The sequence below is a fragment of the Bubalus kerabau genome, chromosome X, assembly GCF_029407905.1.
Source record: "Bubalus kerabau isolate K-KA32 ecotype Philippines breed swamp buffalo chromosome X, PCC_UOA_SB_1v2, whole genome shotgun sequence".
Lineage (NCBI taxonomy): Eukaryota > Metazoa > Chordata > Mammalia > Artiodactyla > Bovidae > Bubalus > Bubalus kerabau.
In genome coordinates, this window is record NC_073647.1 from 105,423,780 (window position 1) to 105,448,422 (window position 24,643).

The 24,643-nt window shown below is 38.7% G+C and overlaps 1 long non-coding RNA gene across 1 annotated transcript in view; it reads left to right on the top strand.

Moving 5' to 3' along the window:
• Positions 1-24,643, top strand: part of LOC129639127 (uncharacterized) — a 155,481-nt gene that overhangs the window by 20,554 nt on the left and 110,284 nt on the right. The window contains exon 3 of the long non-coding RNA XR_008708205.1: positions 18,201-18,255. This is a non-coding gene — a long non-coding RNA (uncharacterized LOC129639127). The remainder of the gene's footprint in view (positions 1-18,200; positions 18,256-24,643) is intronic.

The window sequence follows — 24,643 nt, forward strand, 5'->3', positions numbered from 1 at the left end:
GATCACTTATCCATTCTTCTGTCTCAGTTATTTGCCTATCATTTCCCTCTAGTGTATATTTAATCTCAATTATTGATTTGTTCATTGCTGGTTGTTTATTCTTTAATTCTTCTACATGTTTGTGAAACATTTCTTGTATTTTCTTGATCTGTGCCTCCAGTCTATTTATCTGTACCTCCATTTTATTTCCAAAATTTTGGATCATATTTACTATCATTACTCTGAATTCTTTTTCAGTTAGACTGCTTATTTTCTCATCATTTGTTTTGTCTTGTAGGCTTTTACCATGTTCCTTCATCTACTGCATGTTTCTCTAACTTTTCATTTTAAGTTACTGTGTTTGGGGTCTCCTTTCTGCTGGCTGGAAGGTTGTAGGTCCTCTTAATTGTGGAGCCTGCTCCCTGTGGATGGTGTTGGCCAGTGCCTTGTGAAATTTTTGTTGTTGGGGAGACTTGTGCCTGTGTTCTGGTGGGTGAAGCTTGATCTTGTCTCTTTGAAGGGCAGTGCCATCCATGTCCAGTAGTGTGTTTTGAGGTGTCTGTGGGCTTGGTATGACTTTGGGCATCCTTTCTGCTAATGGCAGGGTTGTGTTCCTGTTTTGCTAAAGATTTGGCTAGAGGCGTCCTGCACTGGAGCTTGCTAGCCTTTGGGTGGTGCTTGGACTTAGTGTGGACCTTGAGGCCTTTGGTAGATCTCTCACCGATTAATGTTCCGTGGTGTCAGGAGTTCTCTAATTGTCCAAAGTGCTAGAATCAGGTCTCCCACCTTGGAGCTTCAAGCCAGACTCCTTACTGCAGCACCAAGACTTCACAGGCCACACATCACAGAAGACAAAACCCCAAGACTAATGGTGAAAGCAACATTCAACATCCAAGAACACCCAAAGAAACTCAAACACAAAAAATAGGAAAGGAAAAAAGGGATAAAAACAGGAGTCAAAAAGGAAGAGAGCAATTAAGGCAATGAGCAAACCTTTAAGTGAAAATGAATACTAAAAACTAGACTAGCAAAAATACAGAATCAAAAACATTGAAAAAATACATGGGGAAAATGCGATATAACTAATGAGTATTGTAAAAATAGGAAAATAAAATGAATTTATTTAAAAGTAAGGTGTTTTAAAAAGAAAAAAGGAGGAGACGGTCCTAAGATGATGGAGGAATAGGATGGGGAGACCACTTTCTCCCACGCAAATTCATCAAAAGAACATTTAAATGCTGAGAAAATTCCACAAAACAACTTCTGAATGCTGGCAGAGGACATCAGGCACCCAGAAAAATAGCCCATTGTCTTCGAAAGGAGGTAGGAAAAAATATAAAAGATAAAAAGAGAGACAAAAGAGGTAGGCACGGAGCTCCATCCTGGGAAGGGAGTCTTAAAAAAGAGAGAAGTTTCCAAACACCAGGAAACACTCTCACTGACGAGTCTGTGGCAAGCCTTGGAACCACAGAGGGCAACATAATCAGGAGGAAAAATAAATAATTAAATCCCACAGATTATGTGCCCAATGGTAACTCCCGCAGTGGAGAAGCAGCAGAGACGCCTGCATTCACCACTAGCAAGTGGGGGCTGGGCAGGGAGGCACGGGCTGCATTGCTTAGACTGGGCCTGAATGCCCTAAGAGCAATGTGAGGGAACTAACTTGGGCTAGAAAACCAGACTGTGGGATATGCTACCACGCAAAAAGCCTTAACCTAAGACACTGCCAGGCCCACTCACAGAACAAAGGACTGAGCAGAACTAGCTGGCTGCAGACCAGCCCATCCCACTCTGGTGACAGGCAGACGAGGGCAGCCAGAGCTGGAAGGGAGCAATCATGGCCCCAGAGAGGCATTGTCTACCAAACTGCAATCAGGCTTCATTGCTAACCAAGACTTCTTGGGATTCTGGACAGTCAACATCCGCTTGAGAAGGTGTGCCAGTTGTATACCCAGAAAACCAAGCAGCAGGGACGGGGGGAGGCAATAAATCACAGCGACCATGCTCGCCAAACACCTGGTCACCTGAGCTGCTTGGACCTGGGAAGGGCACAAAACGCAGGCCCAACCGAGTCTGCGCCTCTGAGGAATACCCAAGTACCTGAACCTGAGCAGCTTAGACCTGGGAAGTGCATACAACCCAGGGCCGGCCTCAGACAGTTCCCAGCAGAGCAACCTAGAGCCTAAGAAGTGTAGACAGGGAAAGCACACACGCCGTGAATGGGGGCAAACCCAGTGTGGCCGAGACACTGTGAACACACGGCAATGTTATCTGTTTGCAGCGTCCCTCCCTCCCCACAGCACGACTGAACAAGTGAGCCTAAAAAAGTGTCCACCACCACCCCGTTGTGCCAGAGTGGAAATTAGACACTGAAGAGACCAGGAAACAGAAGAAGCTAAAACAGAGGGACCTTCCTTGGAAGTGACAGGTGCAATAGATTAAAACCCTGTAGTTTGCACTGACTACATAGGAAGGGGCCTATAGATCTTGAGAAATATAAGCCGGACCAAGGAACTATCTGAAAATGAACTGAAACCACACCGCCCACAACACCACCAGAGAAAGTCCTAGATATATTTTTTACTATTTTTACTATCATTCTTTAATTTTTTTTAAATTTTAAGTCCTCTATTACTCCTTTAATTTTCGTTTTTATAACCTACTATTACTTTGCAAAAAAAAGAGATATCCTATTTTTTAAAGCAAACTTCATATATATATATTCTATAATTTTTGTGACTTTGTTTTGTTTTTTCTTTTTCTTTAATATTGTATTTTTGAAAATCCAACCACTACTCTAGATTTTTGATCTCTGCTTTTTGTTATTTATTATCAATTTTGTACCTTTAAGAAACCAATATTCAGTATGCATTTTTACTTGGGAGTGAGATTACTGGCTTGACTACTCTCTCCCCCTTTGGCCTCTCCTTTTTCTCCACCAGGTTGCCTCTATCTTCTCCCTCCCCCTTCTCTTCTCTACCCAACTCTGTGAATCTCTTTGTGTTCTGGACAGTGGATAACCCTTAGGGAACTGATTACTGGCTGGATCTGTCTCTCTCAGATTTGATTCTCCTCTTTATCCTCCTGGCCACCTCTGTCCCCTTCCTCCCTCTTCTCTTCTCTGTATAACTCTGTGAACATCTCTGAGCAGTCCAGACTGTGGAGGCCACATAAGGAAGTGATTACTGGCTAGCTTGCTCTCTCCTCTTTTGATTCCACCTCATTTCATCCGGGTCACCTCTATCTTCCTCCTCCCTCTTCTCTTCTCTATGTAACTCTGTGAACCTCTCTGGGTATTCCTCACTGTGGAGAAACTTTTCATCTTTAATGTAGATATTTTGTTATTGGTGCTGTATAAATGGAGAAGTCTTGAGGCTACTGTAAAAATAAGACTGAAAACCAGAAGCAGGAGGCTTAAGTCCAAATCCTGAGAACACCTGAAACTACTGACTCCAAGGAACATTAATCGACAGGAGCTCATCAAACGCCTCCATACCTACACTGAAACCAAGCACCACCCAAGGGCCAACAAGTTCCAGAGCAAGACATACCACTCAAATTCTCCAGAAACACAGAAACACAGCCCTGAGCTTCAATACACAGGCTGCCCAAAGTCACTCCAAACCCACTGATGTCTCATAACTCATTACTGGAGACTTCATTGCACTCCAGAGAGAAGAAATCCAGCTCCACCCACCAGAACATGGACACAAGGTTCCCTTACCAGGAAACCTTGATAAGCCAGCCATACAACCCCACCTACTCCACAAACTGCCAGAATACAGAAAGGCCACACCAAACACAGCAATATAAACAGGATGAAGAGACAGAGAAATACCCAGCAGGTAAAGGAACAGGATAAAAGCCCACCAAACCAAACCAAAGAGGAAGAGATAGGGAATCTACCTGATAAAGAATCCAGAATAATGATAGTGAAAATGATCCAAAATCTTGAAAACAAGATGGAATCACCAATAAATAGCCTGGAGACAAGGATTGAGAAGATGCAAGAAAGGTTTAACAAGGACCTAGAAGAAATAAAGAATAGTCAATATATAATGAACAATGCAATAAATGAGATCAAAAACACTCTGGAGGGAACAAACAGTAGAATAATGGAGGCAGAAGATAAGATAAGTGTGGGAGAAGATAGAATGGTAGAAATAAATGAATCAAAGAGGAAAAAAGAAATACGAATTAAAAGAAATGAAGATAATCTTAGAGACCTCTGGGACAATGTTAAATGCCCCAACATTCGAATCATAGGAGTCCCAGAAGACGAAGACAAAAAGAAAAACAATGAGAAAATACTTGAGGAGATAATAGTTGAAACTTCCCTAAAATGGGGAAGGAAATAATCACCCAAGTCCAAGAAACCCAGAGAGTCCCAAACAGGATAAACCCAAGGCAAAACACCCCAAGAGACATATTAATCAAATTAACAAAGATCAAACACAAAGAACAAATATTAAAAGGATCAAGGGAAAAACAGCAAATAACAGACAAGGGGATTCCCATAAGGATAACAGCTCATCTTTCCATAGAAACTGGCAGGACATACTTAAAGGGATGAAAGAAAATAACCTACAGCCCAGATTACTGTACCCAGCAAGGATCTCATTCAAATATAAAGGAGAAATCAAAAGCTTAACAGACAAGCAAAAGCTGAGAGAATTCAGCACCACCAAACCAGGTCTCCAACAAATGCTAAAGGATCTTTTCTAGACAGGAAACACAGAAAGGGTGTATAAACTCGAACCCAAAACAATAAAGTAAATGCAACAGGATCATACTTATCAATAATTACCTTAAATGTAAATGGGTTGAATGCCCCAACCAAAAGACAAAGACTGGCTGAATGGATACAAAAACAAGATCCCTATATATGTTGTCTACAAGAGACCCACCTCAAAACAGGGGACACACAGCCTGAAAGTAAAGGGATGGAAAAAGATATTCCATGCAAATAGAGACCAAAAGAAAGCAGGAGTAGCAATACTCATATCTGATAAAATATACTTTAAAACAAAGGCTGTGAAAAGAGACAAAGAAGGACACTACATAATGATCAAAGATCAATCCAAGAAGATATAACAATTATAGATATATATGCACCCAACATAGGAGCACCACAATATGTAAGACAAATACTAACAAGTATGAAAGGGGAAATTAACAATAACACAATAATAGTGGGAGACTTTAATACCCCACTCACACCTATGGATAGATCAACTAAACAGAAAATTAACAAGGAATCACAAACTTTAAATGATACAATAGACCAGTCAGACCTAATTGATATCTATAGGACATTTCATCCCAAAACAATGAATTTCACCTTTTTCTCAAGTGCACATAGAACCTTCTCCAGGATAGATCACATCCTGGGTCATAGCCTTGGTAAATTAAAAAAAATTGAAATCATTCCAAGCATCTTTTCTGATCACAATGCAGTAAGATTAGATCTCAATTACAGGAGAAAAACTTAAAAATTCCAACACATGGAGGCTGAACAACACGCTGCTGAATAACCAACAAATCACAGAAGAAATCAAAATATGCATAGAAATGAATGAAAATGAAAACACAACAACCCAAAACCTGTGGGACACTGTAAAATCAGTGATAAGGGGAAGCTTCATAGCAATACAGGCATACCTCAAGAAACTAGAAAAAAGTCAAATAAATAACCTAACTCTACACCTAAAGCAACTAGAAAAGGAAGAAATGAAGAACCCCAGGGTTAGTAGAAGAAAAGAAATCTTAAAAATTAGAGCAGAAATAAATGCAAAAGAAACAAAAGAGACCATAGCAAAAATGAAGAAAGCCAAAAACTGATTCTTTGAGAGGATAAATAAAATTGACAGACCATTGGCCAGACTCATCAGGAAACAAAGGGAGAAATATCAAAGCAATAAAATTAGAAATGAAAATGGAGAGATCACAACAGACAACACGGAAATACAAAGGATCATAAGAGACTACTATCAACAAGTATATGCCAATAAAATGGACAACTTGGAAGACATGGACAAATTCTTAGAAAAGTACAACTTTCCAAAACTGAACCAGCAAGAAATAGAAAATCTTAACAAACCCATCACAAGCACGGAAATTGAAACTGTAATCAGAAATCTTCCAGCAAACAAAAGCCCAGGTCCAGACGGCTTCACAGCTGAATTCTACCAAAAATTTAGAGAAGAACTAACACCTATCTTACTCAAACTCTTCCAGAAAATTGCAGAGGAAGGTAAACTTCCAAACTCATTCGATGAGGCCACCATCACCCTAATACCAAAACCTTGACAAAGATACCACAAAAAAAGAAAACTACAGGCCAATATTACTGATGAACATAGATGCAAAAATCCTTAACAAAATTCTAGCAAAGAGAATCCAACAACATATTAAAAAGATCATACATCATGACCAAGTGGGCTTTATCCCAGGGATACAAGGATTCTTCTATATTCACAAATCAATCAATGTGATACACCACATTAACAAATTGAAAAATAAAAGCCATATGATTATCTCAATAGATGCAGAGAAAGCCTTTGACAATATTCAACGTCCATTTATAATAAAACTCTCCAGAAAGCAGGAATAGAAGGAACATACCTCAACATAATAAAAGCTATATATGACAAACCCACAGCAAACATTATCCTCAATGGTGAAAAATTGAAAGCATTTCCCCTAAAGTCAGGAACAAGACAAGGGTACCCACTTTCATCACTACTATTCAACATAGTTTTGGCCACAGCAATCAGAGCAGAAAAAGCAATAAAAGGAATTCAGATTGCAAAAGAAGAAGTAAAACTCTCACTGTTTGCAGATGACATTATCCTCTATATCAGTTCACTTGAGTCGCTCAGTCATGTCTGACTCTTTGCGACCCCATGAATCACAGCACGCCAGGCCTCCCTGTCCATCACCAACTCCCGGAGTTCACTCAGACTCACGTCCATTGAGTCAATGATGCCATCTCATCCTCTGTGGTCCCCTTCTCCTCCTGCCCCCAATCCCTCCCAGCATCAGAGTCTTTTCCAATAGAGGACGCTAAAGACTCCACCAGAAAATTACTAGAGCTAATCAATGAATATACTAAAGGTGCAGGATATAAAATCAACACACAGAAATCCCTTGCATTCCTATACACTAACAATGAGAAAACAGAAAGAGAAATTAAGGAAACAATTCCATTCACCATTGCAACGAAAAGAATAAAATACTTAGGAATACATCTACCTAAAAAACAAAAGACCAATATATAGAAAACTATAAAACACTGGTGAAAGAAATCAAAGAGGACACTAATGGATGGAGAAATATACCATGTTCATGGATAAGAAGAATCAATATATTGAAAATGAGTATAACTACCCAAAGCAATCTATATATTCAGTGTAATCCCTATCAAGCTATCAATGGTATTTTTCAGAGAGCTAGAACAAATAATTTCACAATTTGTATGGAAATACAAAAAACCTTGAATAACCAAAGCAAGCTTGAGAAAGAAGAATGGAACTGGAGGAATCAACCTGCCTGACTTCAGGCTCTACTACAAAGCCACAGTCATCAAGACAGTATGGTACTGGCACAAAGACAGAAATATAGATCAATGGAACAAAATAGAAAGCCCAGAGATAAATCCACGCACCTATGGACACCTTTTCTTTGACAAAGGAGGCAAGAATATACAGAAGAGAAAAGACAATCTCTTTAACAAGTGGTGCTGGGAAAACTGGTCAACCACTTGTAAAAGAATGAAACTAGAACACTTTCTAACACCCTACACAAAAATAAAATGGATTAAAGATCTAAACGTAAGACCAAAAACTATAAAACTTCTAGAGGAGAACATAGGCAAAACCCTTTCCGACATAAACCACAGCAGGATCCTCTATGACCCACCTCCCAGAATATTGGAAATAAAAGCAAAAATAAACAAATGGGACCTAATTAAAATGAAAAGCTTCTGCACAACAAAGGAAACTATAAGCAAGGTGAAAACACAGCCTTCAGAATGGGAGAAAATAATAGCAAATGAAGCAACTGACAAAGAATTAATCTCAAAATTATGCAAGCAACTCTTACAGCTCAATTCCAGAAAAATAAACGACCGAATCAAAAAATGGGCCAAAGAACTAAACAGACATTTCTCCAAAGAAGACATACAGATGCCTAACAAACACATGAAAAGATGCCCAACATCACTCATTATCAGAGAAATGCAAATCAAAACCACAATGAGGTACCATTTCACGCCAGTCAGAATGGCTGCTATCCAAAAGTCTACAAGCAATAAATGCTGGAGAGGGTGTGAGAAAAGGGAACCCTCTTACACTGTTGGTGGGAATGCAAACTAGTATGGGGAACACATGTACACCCGTGGCAGATTCATGTCAATGTATGGCGAAATGAATACAATATTGTAAAGTAATTAGCCTCCAATTAAAATAAATAAATTTATACTAACGCAAATATATGGAATTTAGAAAGATGGTAACAATAACCCTGTATATGAGACAGCAAAAGAGACACTGATGTATAGAACAGTCTTTTGGATTCTGTGGGAGAGGGAGAGGGTGGGATGATTTGGGAGAATGGCATTGAAACATGCATGTCATATCATATATGAAATGAGTCACCAGTCCAGGTTCAATGCATGATACTGGATGCTTGGGGCTGGTGTACTGGGACGACCCAGAGGGATGGTATGGGGAGGGAGGAGGGAGGAGGGTTCAAGATGGGGAACACATGTATACCTGTGGCAGATTCATTTTGATATATGGCAAAACCAATACAATATTGTAAAGTTAAAAAATAAAAAATAAAATAAATTTAAATAAATAAATAATAAAAAGAAAAAATATAAAAATAAAAATTAAAGGAATAAGAAAGAAAGAACAATGTTAGAACAATATGAAAAAGAATAAAAATAAAAAATATATAGAGAATGATAGTAAAGGTGATTTCCTCATAATTCCTCCGTTGTCCTCTTCCCAAAATGTGCTCCAGACAATCTGCCTACTCAGGAAGACCTCCAACATTTCTAGGAAGGTCTCTGGACCTGCTGTGGGTACTGTGGGGCCAGTGCAAACTCAGATCTTTCCTTAGTCTAGCTTGTACTTGCTTCCAAGGTGCACAATCGCCCCTAAAGTCCACAGTCTCAGCTAATTGCAGCGATATAATCTGCACTGTAGGATTATAGGAGGATTGTAGGCTGTAGGAGCTAATTCTCTTCCTCTTCTTTGGTCACACAGTCCCTAGTGCTCCACTTGGTTTTGGGTCCGCCTTTGTAGGCTGCCCTCCAGTGTTTGTTCCCCACACAAACAAGAGGAGGCAAAGGCCAAGGCTTATTAGGGCTCACTTTCTCAGTTGGGCTGGGGACAGGGGGGTGTTTGGAAGCCACAACTGAGATGTACTAAGGAGTGCCTGAGGCTGTGGAGACCAGAAGGATGTTGTTACAGTCTGAGGCAGTTTATGTGTTCTCCCATAGGATTTGGTCTCGTGTTGTATATTCCTAGGGAAAATCAAGCTACTTGGACTCCCAGGAAGGTGTGGGCAGTAATTTGTGCCTGCTCACAGCTTGGTGGCAACTGCCGCCTTTGGGGTTGGGACCGTAGCAGCGGCATTTTGTTGCTGCCTCAGGCCCTCTCCCTGGTTTTGGCAGTGGCTTGTGTTCCCCTCTCTGGTATCATAAACTTTAGACATGCCATGTCTGCCGACTTTGATGGCCACCCACTGGGCAGCACAGCCACTGTCTGTGAGTACATGGAGTTAGTGTCCTGGCGACAAGAATCTCTTGTCTCTCTGGCAGGCCCAGGCTTTACAGTAGACTCCCTCAGCTGTGTCGTACTAGCCCGCTCAGAATATCTTCAGGGCAGTCAACCCCTGTCTTCTCCTTGGGGTCTGACCCACTGAACCTGAGCCTCAGTACCCAGGCCCCACTCTCCTTGGTGGGTGCAGGAGTACTGTTCGCTTCTCGTCTGGGAAGTGCTGTTCAGCAATGATCTCTCTGGTAAATTCTTTCCGTTTTGCCTTCCAAGCACCTGTTGCTGCATTCACCTCTGAGGTTCCAAAGCTCCTCACTGACTCCATGTGTGAGGGGGTTTCTGAGTGTGTAGAAAGTTTTCCTCCTTCAGGACTCCCTCCCCAGGGCACAGGTCCCTGTCCTGAAATCCTTTACCTCTTTTTTATCTTTGTCTTTTCCCCTACCTTATTCTAAGGAGATTGGTTTGCCTTTTGGAAGTCTGAGGTCTTCTGCCAACATTCAGAAGTTGTTCTGTAGGAGTTGTTCCATATGCACATAAATTTTTGATATATTTTTGTGGAGAGAGTTGGTCTCCCCATATTTTTCCTCCACCATCTTGGAAGTTCTCCCTACCACTTTACTTTTAACCTCTGTGTCTCTATATTTAAAGTGGGTTTCTTGTAGACAGTATATAGTTGGGTATTCTTTTTTATTGCCTGTCCTTTTATTGATATATTTAGACCATTGATATTTAAAATGATTTTTTTTTAATTTTATTTTATTTTTAAACTTTACATAATTGTATTAGATTTGCCAAATATCAAAATGAATCCGCCACAGGTTTACATGTGTTCCCCATCCTGAACCCTCCTCCCTCCTCCCTCCCCATTCCATCCCTCTGGGTCGTCCCAGTGCACCAGCCCCAAGCATCCAGTATCGTGCATCGAACCTGGACTGGCAACTCATTTCATACATGATATTTTACATGTTTCAATGCCATTCTCCCAAATCTTCCCACCCTCTCCCTCTCCCACAGAGTCCATAAGACTGTTCTATGGTCATATTAATATCTACCAGTGATACTATTTTCAAAACTAGGTCTTTATTTTATTATTGTTTTTGAGAATGAATATGCTTTTAATAATGTCATCTCCTTACTGCACAGATACTAGCTACATTTCCTTGACTTTGCTTGCCCATAAATTTGAAAACTAAATCTGCTCAGGATAGTATAAAAATGACCAGGAGAAAACACCAAGGAGAAACAGCTAAAAACCTCTTAGCCTAACTTAATCCTCATAGGAACATTATGAGCTATTTTCTGACATAGGTGTAGCAAACAAAGCAGTTGACAAGCAATTAATCTCAAAAATATACAAGCAGCTCATGCAGCTCAATTCCAGAAAAATAAACGACCCAATCAAAAAATGGACCAAAGATTTAAACAGACATTTCTTCAAAGAAAACATGTAGATGGCTAACAAACACATAAAAAGATGCTCAACGTCACTCATTATCAGAGTAATGCAAATCAAAACCACAATGAGGTACCATCTCACACCAGTCAGAATGGCTGCTATCCTAAAGTCTACAAGCTGAAGAGGGTGTAGAGAAAAGGGAATCTTCTTAACTGTTGGTGGGAATGCAAACTAGTGCAGCCACTATGGAGAACAGTGTGGAGATTCCTTTAAAAACTGGAAATACAACTGCCATATGAACCAGTAATCCCACTGCTGGGCATACACACTGAGGAAACCAGAATTGAAAGAGACATGTGTACCCCAATGTTCATCGCAGCACTGCTTATAATAGCCAGGACATGGAAGCAACCAAGATGTCCATCAGCAGACGAATGGATAATAAAGCTGTAAATGGAATATTACTCAGCCATTAAAAAGAATACATTTGAATCAGTTCTAATGAGGTGAATGAAACTGGAGCCCATTATACAGAGTGAAGTAAGCCAGAAAGAAAAATACCAATACAGTATATTGATGCATATATATGGAACTTAGAAAGATGGTAATGATAACCCTATATGCGAGACAGCAAAAGAGACACTGATGTATAGAACAGTCTTTTGGACTCTGTGGGAGAAGGTGGTGGGATGATTTGAGAGAATAACATTGAAACATGTATATTATCATATGTGAAAGAGATCACCAGTCTAGGTTCAATGCATGAGACAGGGTGCTCAGGGCTGGTGCACTGGGATGACCCAGAGGGATGGGATAGGGAGCGAGGTGGGAGAGGGGTTCAGGATGGGGAACACATGTACACCCATGGGTGATTCATGTCAATGTATGGCAAAACCACTACAATATTTTAAAGTAATTAGCCTCCAAGTAAAATATAAATTAAAAATTATATATTAGCTCAAAACCAAAAAATGAAAAGAAAGCCCTGGAGACAGTATCAGAAATTTACTACAGCTAATCAGTGAGTTTAGCAAAGTTGCAGGATACAAAATCAATATACAGAGATCACTTGGATTCTTATATATTAACAATGGAAAATCAGAAACAGAAATTAAGAATCAATCCCATTCACCATTGGAACAAAAAAGATAAAATATCTTGGAGTAAACTTACCTAACGAGACAAAAGAGCTGTATACAGAAAACTATAAGAAAGAAATCAAAGATGATATAAACAGTGGAGAGATAGTCCATGTTCCTGAGTAGGAAGAATCAATATTCTGAAAATGACTATACTACCAAACACAATCTACAGATTCAATGTGATCCCTATCAAATTACCAATGGTTTTTTTCACAGAAGTAGAACAAAGAATTTCACAATTCATATGGAAACAGAAAAGACTCCAAATAGCCAAAGCAGTCTTGAGAAAGAAGAATGGAGCTGAAGGGATTAATTTCAGGAATTTCCTGACTTCACATTATACTACAAAGCTACGGTCATCAAGACAGTATGGTACTGTCACAGAAACCGAAATATAGACCAATGGAACAAGACAGAAAGCCCAGAAATAAACCCATGCACCTATGGGTACCTTATTTTTGACAAAGGAGGCAAGAATATACAATGGGGCAAAGACAGCCTCTTCAATAAATCGTGCTGGGAAAGCTGGACAGCTACATGTAAAAGAATAAAATTAGAACACTTCCTAATACCATACGCAAAGATAAACTCAAAATGGATTAAAGCCCTAAATGTAAGACCAGAAACTATAAAACTCTTAGAACACATAGGCAGAACACTTGATGACATAAATCAAAGCAAGATCCTCTATGACCCACCTCCTAGAATAATGGAAATAAAAACTAAACAAGTGGGACCTTATTAAACCTAAAAGCTTTTGCACAGCAAAGGAAAGTATAAGCATGGTGAAAAGACAACCCTTAGAATGGGAGAAAATAGCAAATGAAACAACTGACAAAGGATTAATTTCCAAAATATACAAGCAGCTCATAGAAGCCAATACCAGAAAAAAACAAATAACCCAATAAAAATGTGGGGAAAAGACCTAAACAGACATTTCTCCAAAGAAAACATTGCTAAGAAACACATGAAAAGACTCTCAAAATCGCTCATTATTAGAGAAATGCAAATCAAAACTACAATGAGATATCACCTCACAAAGTAAGAATGGCCATCATCAAGTCTACATAATAAATGCTAGAGAGGGTATGAAGAAAAGGGAACCCTCTTTCACTGTTGGTGGGAATGTAAATCGATGCAACCATTATGGAAGACTGTATGGAGATTTCCTCAAAAGGCTAGGAATAAAACCACCATATGACCCAGCAATCCCACTCCTAGGTACATAGCCTGAGGAAACCAAGGTTGAAAGAAAACACATGTATCCCATTGTTCATTGCAGCACTGTTTACAGTGGGTAGAACTTGGAAGCAACCTAGATGTCAATTGACAGATGAATGGGTAAAGAAGTTGTGGTACATATCCACAATGGAATATTACTCAGCCATAAAAAGGAATGCATTTGAGTCAGTTCTAATGAGGTGGATGGAAACTAGAGCTTGTTATACAAAGTAAAGTAAGTCAGAAAAAGAAAGATGAGTATCGTATACTAAACATATATCTGGAATTCAGAAAGATGGTACTGAAGAATTTATTTGCAGGGCAGCAGTGGAAAAAAACACATAGAGAACAGACTTATCGGCATGGGGAGAGGTGGGGAGAGGGGGAGATATATGGAGAGAGTAACATGGAAACTTACATTACCATATGTAAAATAGACAGCCAATGGGAATTTGCTGTATGTCTCAGGAAACTCAAAAAGGGGGGCTCTGTATCAACCTAGAAGGGTGAGATGGGGAGGTGGATGGGAGGAAGATTCAAGGAGGGGGGGATATATGCATACCTATGGCTGATTCATACTGAGGTTTGACAGAAAACAACAAAATTCTGTAAAGCAATTAACCTTCAATTAATAAATAAATTTATAAATTGCATTTGTTAATATTAGAATAAGGTATCAGATGAGTCCTTAAATATGAAGAGAAAAAAAGCTTGGGTTGTAAACTGGATATTTTAGATAATATATTGTAGCAATTCTGGATTTGGTTTTAACTTTATGAGTTTGTTTTTTTTTTTTTTTCTCTCTAGAGAGTTAGCATTGTAATTTCTTACTCCATGGTAAGCAGCCAATGAGATTTCTGTTCATTTTTTTAATTTTAATTTTTTATTCTGACTTCCTATTTTTCCTTGTGTCTACATAGCTTAGTGATTGGGCAATGATTTGGGAAGAGGTTGTTCTCAAATATCTTGAGCCTGTAAGACTCCCACCCTCAGCTGATCTGGGAAGCACAATCAACATTTCAGTCAGTTCTCAAGTCTACTTTCAGTTTTACTTTTTCTTTGCTTCTCTTGGATCTCTTTCATAAGAATGCATATTTTCCCAGTCAGTCAGAGATATGTAGAACTCTAGTATGGTGCTTTCATTTTCAAGCTCTCCCCATCAAATTCTTGCATGGTTCACTGCTTGTCCCACTGGAACCTCAAACGTGGGCTAACAAATGAACAGATTTTACCATTTGTTTCCTAATGAGTTTATAAGTATTAGCTAACAGTCTTTCACTATCTGACCCAAATGGAATTTACTTCCTCTCAGAGTTAAGCTGCTAATTTGGGGGGCCAGCCCATAGTTTGGTAAAACTATTCTTCTCACCTTCATAGCTGAAGGGGAATGAAGGGTGTGCTTGATGGGAACAGCCTCATGCAAGGCCACAGACTTATTCCTGCACACGTCTCTAGTAGTTTTGCAAGGCTAACTGTGCTTCAGTAAGTTCTTTGGCTTCAGTGGACTTTCATAGACATAAAATGGTTGCTTGTTTTGTATTGATTTCAGCCTATCAATAGTGATGTTCTTGGGTACAAATGCCTAGAGGCAGTCATCTGGACCCCTGATAATTGTGGGACACCCCCACAGAAATTTCCCCAACCATAGCTAATGTTGTGGCTGAACTGGCCCTTATGATTTTTATTATTAATGATATGATGTGATAACATGACACCTCAGCAACAACCATCAAGAAACTTTGAAAAATACAAGGTTTATTATTTACAAGTCCTGGAGAGTACATGGCATACCCAGGGCCTCACAGGGAGGTCATTGGGAGAGACAGAGAGAGAGAAAGCCTGAACCTGAAGTTGTGCCTTTATTTGGGGTTGAGTTTGAGGCATCTAGGGTTTTGTATGTTCACTCTTTATGGGTGAACTTAGGAGAGTAGGAATTAAAGTGTGGGAAGGGAAGCAGGATCACTCAAATGGTCAGTAATCTAGGTCAACCAGGGATTTCTAAAATGGGTGGGGCAGCCTGGCTCCTTCTCTAGTTGTGTGTTGGGCAATGTGCTTGTTGGAGATGGATGTTGGAAATAGATGCTGTAGCAATCAAAAGCTTAATGTCAGGCACTTACATTATGATCAGCAAAGCTAATTGTCTGGCACTTACTATTGCTGCTTTTGACAACTTTTTCCAGCTTTATACTTGAATTTCACAGAGAGAATTAGCCAAACCCTCCAGCTATCATAACCAGAGTTTTCACTCTATCAGGTAGAATTCTTTTCATTTTCTCATAACCAAACCTAAAAACTTTGCCACATTCACTCTTCTATCAGTTGGTTATTGCTGTATAATAAATAACCCCTATACTTAGTGGCTTAAAATGACACCCATTTATTTAGCTCTTCTTACTCTGGTTGAGCAATTAAGGCTTAGCTCAAATAATCTAGTCTCAGTTGGACCCATTCATATTCCTGTGGTGAACTGTCAGATAAACCATGGAATGGATTTTTTAAGATGGCCCCAGATGCCATGAGTTGTTTATTTCTGCTACTTGTGGTCTATCATCCTTCAGTCAACTGGCCCAGGATCATTCACATGGAAACTGAGCAGGGATCCAAGAGTGAAAGCTGAAGTACACAAGAATTGCTGACCCATGCCTCCACAGGAGACATTCAAACACTCAAAGGCAGGTCTAGCTCAGACTCTTGTGGGGGTCACTGCTCCTTTCCCTGGGTCCTGGTGTGCATGAGGTTTTGTTTGCACCCTCCAAGCATCTCTGGCAGGTATGAGGTTTGATTCTAAATGCAATTGTGCCCCTCCTACCATCTTGTTGGAGCTTCTCCTTTACCTTTGGACATGGGATATCTTTTTTTGGTGGGATCCAACATTTTCCTATTGATGGTTGTTCAGCAGCTAGTTGAGATTTTGGTGTCCTTGTCAGAGAACATGAGCGCACATCCTTCTGTTCCACCATCTTGTATCACCTCCACTTCTTACAGAGATAGGAATACGAGACCACCTTACCTGCCTCCTGAGAAACCTTTATGCAGGTCAAGAAGCAACAGTGAGAACTAGACATGGAACAATTGACTAGTTCAAACTTGGGAAAGAAGTACATCAAGTCTGTATATTGTCACCCTGCTTATTTAACTTATATCCAGAGTACATCATGTGAAATGCTGGGCTGGATGAAGCACAAGCTGGAATCAAGATTGCTGGGAGAAATATCAATAACCTCAGATATGCAGATGACATCACCCTTATGGCAGAAAGTGAAGAGGAACTAAAGAGACTCTTGATGAAAGTGAAAGAGGAACTAAAGAGCCTCTTGATTAAAGTGAAAGAGGAGAGTGAAAAAGTTGGTGTAAAACTTAATATTCAAAAAATGAAGATCATGGCATCTGGTCCCTTCACCTCATGGCAGATAGATGGGGAAACAATGGAAACAGTGACAGACTTTATTTTCTTGGGCTCCAAAAATCACTGCAGATGGTTACTGCAGTCATGAAATTAAACAACGCTTGCTCCTTGGAAGAAAAGCTATGACCAACCCAGACAGCATATTAAAAAGCAGAGACAGTACTTTGCTGAGAAAGGTCCATATAGTCAAAGCTATGGATTTTCTAGTAGTCATGTATGGATGTGACAGGTGGACTCTAAAGAAAGCTGTGCACCAAAGAATTGATGCTTTTGAACTGTGGTGTTGGCGAAGACTCTTGAGAGTCCCTTGGATTGCAAGGAGATCAAAGCAGTCAATCCTAAAGGAAATCAACCCTGAATATTCATTGGAAGGACTGATGCTGAAGCTGAAGCTCCAATACTTTGGCCACCTGATGTGAAGAGCTGACTCATTAGAAAAGATCCTGATGCTGGAAAAGATTGAAGGCAGGAGGAGAAGGGGACAACAGAGGATGAGATGGTTGCATGACATCACCAGCTCAATGGACAGGAGTATGAGCAGGCTCTGGGAGATGGTGAAGGACAGGAGGCCTGGAATGCTGTAGTCCATGGGGTTGCAAAGAGTTGGACACGACTGAGTGACTGAACAACAATACTCAGAATTGGCACAATACCATTTACTCAGCACTTTATTAGTCAAACCAAGCTACAAGACCAGCCCCAATTCAAGTACGGAGAAAAAGACTACACCTCTTGATGTGAGGAGCTTCAAAGTCATGTTGGAAAGGGATGTAACCCTATCTGGAGGGGGGTGGGGTAAAGAATTCTATTTTGAAATAGATCACAACATCCATCCTTGTACTTGAAAGGAATTCAAGTACAGTGGAAGAGATTTCCTTTCTCCCACCTAAGACAATTCCCTACACTTGTGCTCTGTATGCTTACTTCTTCCATCTTTTAACTCTCTAGAGGGAAGGTATCATTCTTAGTTGTCTTTCCTTCCATTCCCAGTATGAAATGGATCAGTGAGGAAAAAAAAATGATGATTTTATGTATGGTATTTCTGTGAGAGATCATGATAATGGATGTGTTTGTCCTTTATGTGTGAATTTCCAGTTACTCTCTTGTTCATTTGTAAGTATGAAAATGATGTCCTTGCCAAATATGGATGTTTTGTGTTACTCGATATTTTCAATTCAAGAATAGTCAAGGGTAGTATTGATAAACAAGTATGCTCCCTAGGTCCTGATTACATTGTTTCTCTAATAATTATTATTGGCCCCATTTTACAGATGAAGAAGAAGAAAATGAGGCTCAGCAAGGTACTGCTCCAAGGTTAAGAAATGGGTAAGTACATATTTGAATCCATATATGCTCTTCCAGATTTGTGTTTTCTTCATCACACATTTCAAGTGATATACTGAGAGTTCTGAGAAAAACTATCACAGCTGAAGTCCATTTTGAGGGATGGAGGTAAACAAATAGAAATGAAGACTTTGTCACATTCCTGTTCATGTTCTAGACTTCATTTGCTGCTTATCACATACAGCTAGTAAAAGCTTGAAATTTCACTGACTGGAGCTTGATCCAATAAAGATCACTGGAAGTAAAGTTTGTTAGAATGATTGATATATGTAGTCCAAAACATTATATATTAACTTTTTTCTGTTTCAGTCTGCCAGATTAATGAGTGGCAAAAGATACTTTTTATTTGTTTGACTAACTTTAGTAATATTATTTTAGTGGTATTTTTTAGTTATGAGAATAGAAAGTCATTAATATATGTAGAAATGGGGAAAAAGCAAAGCAACCATTCATAACATCTTCATATGTTTGCATTCAATCATTTTTTGTTTTTTTATAATGGGTGAATATTTTTATATTTTACATTTTAAGCAAATATGCAATATATAGTTTTTGTCTTGAATATTTTAGTTCATTTTTTTATTAAAACATATTAATTTTTAAAGTAAAACATAAGCAATGGGGATTTGGGGGGGAGAGCATAAACAGTCCATATAGGTTTCCCCACAAAATTAAAATATGTACTAAAAAGCATAACACTGGTTAAGTAATTCATTATTTATAAGCAATTTGATGGTATACTGAGGAAAACGAGAGTTAATGGAGAAATAAATCTCTTAGTCAAAGTGCTTGGCAAATCATCTGTACACACGACTCCCAGATTGCTATTTCCCAATATACCATAAATAATGACTTAGTGACACTAGCAATAAAAATAAAATATCTAAGAATAATGTTAAAGAGATGTGGGTTGTATATGAAAACAAATATTAAATGGAGTAAGAATAAAAGATGATTTGAACAAACTGAAATATTTATTGTGCAACTAGATTTGAAGACTGTATTATACAGATTTAAATTATTTTAAGTACACAATAGATTTTCCAAAGGCAATCAAAAATAATTCAGCACCTATTCGCATTAAAAAAAAAAAAACACTGTGTACTTTAAAAGTATATTTGTAGAAGGCTACATTGACGTGAGTTTTTTTTTTTTTTTCTGTAAAAAGACACAAAATGATTTTATAACCACCACTGGAGGAAATTCCATTAAAATTAGGACCAAGACAAATATGCTCAGTATCTCCACTACCTAATATTGCTTTAGAAATTCTCTCCACCATGAAAAGATATTAAAAAGAAATGAAACCTATAACTTTCAGGATAGAGAAAAAATAATCATTGCTTAAGGATGATAAGAGTGTATTATTGGAAAACACATTAAAAACAACACAAAATGCCTTGGTACATATGTATTCTATAAAAGGCTAGAATAAACAGCAACTATTTAAACTATCAATAACTTTTATGTGTATCAGCAAGAACCACATACAAAACATAATAGAAAATGATGGCATTCACAGTAGTTAAAGAGAAGTGATAAAATTGAGAGTTTTGAAACAAGGTTTGAATGATAAACGGAGAGACAGTTTATCAGTTTTGCAGAGCTAAGGATGATGGAGGTGGTGACTGGGGTGATAGGGAAAGAATCACAGATTATAATCTCAGATTATAAAGTCTCCAGGTTCTAGCCAAGGATCCCTCATAGTCATCAGGCAGGGTTCCCATGTCTCATCTATGTGTCCTTTTGTATAATTCGTTATAATATAAAAGTTCAACTCTTTCACAACCCGTTATGGCTTCCAATCTTTACAAATGTCTGTGCCAAAGGCAAGGGGAAGAAACTAACACATTGTAAAGCAACTCTACTCCAATAAAAGTTAATTTTAAAAAGGGAAGGGAAAGGAAGAGAAAGACTTGCTAACACAGGAGGGGAGTTACAGGATAGGTGGGTGATCTAATAATAATGGTAGACAAAACCTTATTTCCAGAGCACAAGGGTTATAAACTTCACAATAATCCCAATCAAAATGTCAATGGTATTTTATTTGCAAAACTCAACATAGCCATATTAATATTCACCTATTAGAAGAGTATTGAAAGAATGCATAATTTAAGAAGAGTAAAATCATTTTTAAAACCTTGGCATTCCAATGTCTGGATTTGCAATAATTATTAAATAATTTGATAATGTTGCTTGAGTATTATTTGCCAACGGCTTTGAACTTTAACTCCCATTCTTTAACTTCACCACAAAGGAGACAGACAAAAATGCCACAAAACTTGCTTTTGTTGTAGAAATTAAATCTGTGGTCAAGGGTTCAATGCTTAACATTGGCTAGATAGAAGGAAAGGGAAGGATTTAAGTCATCCAACATTGATTGAGGACAATCCATGTGCCAGGTCCTGTGCTAACCACTTCATCATTAATTATCATAACATTTTGCTATTATTGCTAATTATATAAAAGGAGACCAAAGATTAGAAGGTAGTTGGAATTTGATTTCAAGTTTTTCTGGCTCCCCAGCCTGTGCTCCTTGCACCACCACCATGACTTATCTAAAGAGTTATTTCATTGAGTAGTTTTTTTGTTATGATATTTTTGGTGGTGTATAGAGGTTTGCAACTTAAATAAGGCCCTCCCCTCCTTAAAAACACTACATCCCTGGATGGTGTTGACTATGTTGATTTTTTCTTCTTCCACAGGATATAATGAATGGTCTTGAGTTTTATCATAATACTGATCTGCATTCCAGTTACATTCCTAGCAGTTAGTAGCTGTGTAAATAGCTGGACAAACTGTTTAAACAGTTGGAGCCTCAGTTCCGTCAGCATGCATAAAACTTCATGGAATTACTCAGTTCTGAGGATAGTCTGTTTTGCCATCACCCCATGCAGCCATTTTGATAAAATCTTCACCTTCACAAAGGATTCTGTGACATTTTGGGGTATGATATTTTCATCATAGTTGCCTTTATATAGCTTAACTACTGGATGTGTTTATCACCCAGCCTAGTGTAGAATACTGCTGCTGCTACTGCTAAGTCGCTTCAGTCGTGTCCGACTCTGTGCGACCCCATAGACGGCAGCCCACCAGGCTCCCCCATCCCTGGGATTCTCCAGGCAAGAACACTGGAGTGGGTTGCCATTTCCTTCTCCAATGCATAAAAGTAAAAAGTGAAAGTAAAGTCGCTCAGTCGTGTCCGACTTTTAGCGACCCCATGGACTGCAGCCTACCAGGCTCCTCTGTCCATGGGATTTTCCAGACAAGGGTACTGGAGTGGGGTACCATTGGAAAGAGACAAATCTGGCCCGCATCTAGCAACATCCAAATCAAAGCCTCAAGTAAAAATAACCAAGTTAAAAGTTTTCTGTTTGGTGGGTTAGTTAGTTTTCATAGAAGCGTTGGATACAAGTTTTGAAAAGAATTTTCTAATGGAATCATATTATCTTGCAGAGGAAGAGATCCTTTTTGTATTTGATCAACTAGAATACACTGACAGGAAGTACATATTAGGTGCTGTGCTAGGTGTGAAGGTGCAGATATGAATTATATAGAAATCCTTCCATCAAAATGTTAAGAGTAGTTGGGGGAGAAACATAAACAGATTAACAAATCTTAACATTTTTGATGATCTACTCTGTGCCATGCAAATTAACATATCATTTATTATATATAATTATACATATATTTATAGCATATACATATTTTTTTCTCAATGGGGTTTTCTCAGTGTTGCTGAGAGGGTAAATAACTAAATAGTGAATGGTGGAACTGAGACTTACACTAAATATGTGGACACTAAAGGTGATCCTTTTTCCACTCATTATGGCAACAATTATTTCATATGTAGTGGCAGGTATAATTTCCCAATGAGACAGTCATCCTGTTTCCAAAAGGACTCATGTCTGTAAAACTCCAGGCATACAGCAAGGCTTAGCTTCTCCATAAAGAACCAGGTCACTCTTAGTCAAAACACAGATAAGTAGTGTGTTTTATATTAGTGTCAACTTAAAGAAAAATGCACAATGTAGAAGTTGTGAGTTGAGTTTTATTCAGGGACCTTACTGAGGACTATAGCCCCAGACACAGCTTCTCAGATAGCTCTGAGGAGCTGCTCTGAAGAAGTAGGGGAGGAGCCAGGATATATATGAATTTTTTTTGGCTGGAAAATGCCTGTAGTCAAGCATACATCTTGGTAGAAAATGACTTCTAATTACAAAGAACATACTTCAAGTTAACGCAGCTAATGCTTTTCTATGTATGAAAAGATGCAAGAATCTAGGATCATTGAAATTCTTCCTTAGTTATGCATGTTAACTATGTGGGGCCCATATATCCAAAGCACAGAATATTTCATCCTTTTTTCCCATCCTGTATTCTCCTAAGTGTACATTGTCAGTGGGCTACTGCAGTGGGTTGCAACTTAACCCTCTGCATAACGAGATGACGAGCAACACTCTTTGTTCTTTTTGTTTACAGTAGGAATGAGTGGAGAGCTTGGAAAGTGAGAGCTACAATAGTGGGCCCTTCTGTAGAAGGGATTTTACCAAGTATAAAGAGCTGTAAACCTCCAGTTGCCTCTTTGTTTCTGCCATCTCAGTGGGGTCCAATGCTAAGAGAACAGTTTCTCAGAAACAGTTGTTATTTTGTAAAGGGGCAATGAAAGGCCTGGCTTGGTGCCTTCAGCCACTTACAGCTGGCCCAATCTTTCATCTCCAGGGTTCCCCTGTGAGAGGTGCCAGGAAGTTTCTTTAGAGACATCAACAAATTTTAAGTAGAACCAAAAGAGCCATGGGACATCTTTTGGAGGCTAGAAATGAAAACATACTGCAGGTTGGAGTGAAGAGACCCAGAATTGAAAATTGACTTTAGCACTACCACTAGCTAACTAGCTGTGTGATATTGATTATAGAACAGTTCCTGACATTGTATTCACTCAATAAATACTCATTGATTAGAGGTGTTTGTTTCCCCTACTTGATTATGAGATCCTTGAGGGCAAGGGTAAAATTTAGTTGGTCTTTGTAAATCTAGCATCCAGTTCACTAAGTTCTGTTAAGCTACACTAAATTTTGAACTAGTTTTTCTTTTTTTTTTTTTTTTTTTAGTAACATTGATAAGAAAATCATTCACCCAGTAAGGACACAGTTCAGAAGTTCTTATGGATGTAGGCACCACATAGTTTACTCTTAAGTACAGGTATCAAGCAAATTATTCTTTTTAATCAGCTGTGAGTTTTTAAGAGCAAAGAAATGCCCATTATCTTTGGCATTCCACACTGAAGCTAATATTTATAGTACATGTAATGATTTACTTCAGCTTTTCTTTTATCTCAATCATTCAAGTGTCACTCTTAGTGGTTTTTGCTTTATCTGTGCACAATCTGTACTTTTATTAAATGTTTTCATTTTTGAAATAAAAAATCTTTGAAAGTGAAATATATCTCTGAGATTAAAAATTAAGAACACAAAATAATGTTATGAAATATTTTAAAGTGAAATTAAGATTCAGTACAAGTAATAGTAAGCTAGTATGTGCGTGCATGTGTATGTGTGCTCAGTCGTGTTCAACTCTTTGTGACCCTATGGAGTGTAGCCTGCCAGGTTTCTCTGCCCATGGGATTCTCCAGGCAAGAATACTGGAGTGGGTTGCCATTTCCTTCTCCAGGGGTCTGCATCTCCTGCATTGGCAGGTGGATTCTTTACCACTGAGCCACCTGGGAAGCCCAAGCTAGTATGTACATTATACTAACTATATACCTTATCTCTTTTAATAGTTATGATAGCTCTTCTAGAAAAATGTTCTTCCCATGACCACAGTTGAGATTAAGAGCCAGGGAAGTTAGGCAATAGCCCAGTGTCACACAGCTAGGATAAGGGAGAATCTGAAGTCTAACTCAAGATTTTTAGATGCTAAGGCCCACATGGAGTGCACTGTCCCTAACTTTATTACACTAAATCCCCTACAGACGAATGAGTTCTGCTCTGAGAGCATACTCATAAGTCCAATTTGTTCGCAAATCCAACAAAGTTAGCCTAAATACTCAATTAACACAATCAGCTATACAGTAGTGTACTATAATGGGTTTATAATACTTTTCACACAAATAATATGTACATAAAAACAAACACAAAAAATAAACATTTTTAATCTTATAGTACAGTGCCTTGAAAAGTACAATAGTAGTACAACAGCTGGCATACAGGGGCTGGCATCAAGTGAAGATTTACTGTGGAGGAGGGAATTCTTTCCCTTTTTTCTCACTGATCCAGGCTTCCTTGGTTTTCAGGTCATTTCCTCTTTACACTTTCAGGAGCTCCTCATCCCACACACACTCCCCAGAGCCTGTGGCCCACTGTCGATACAT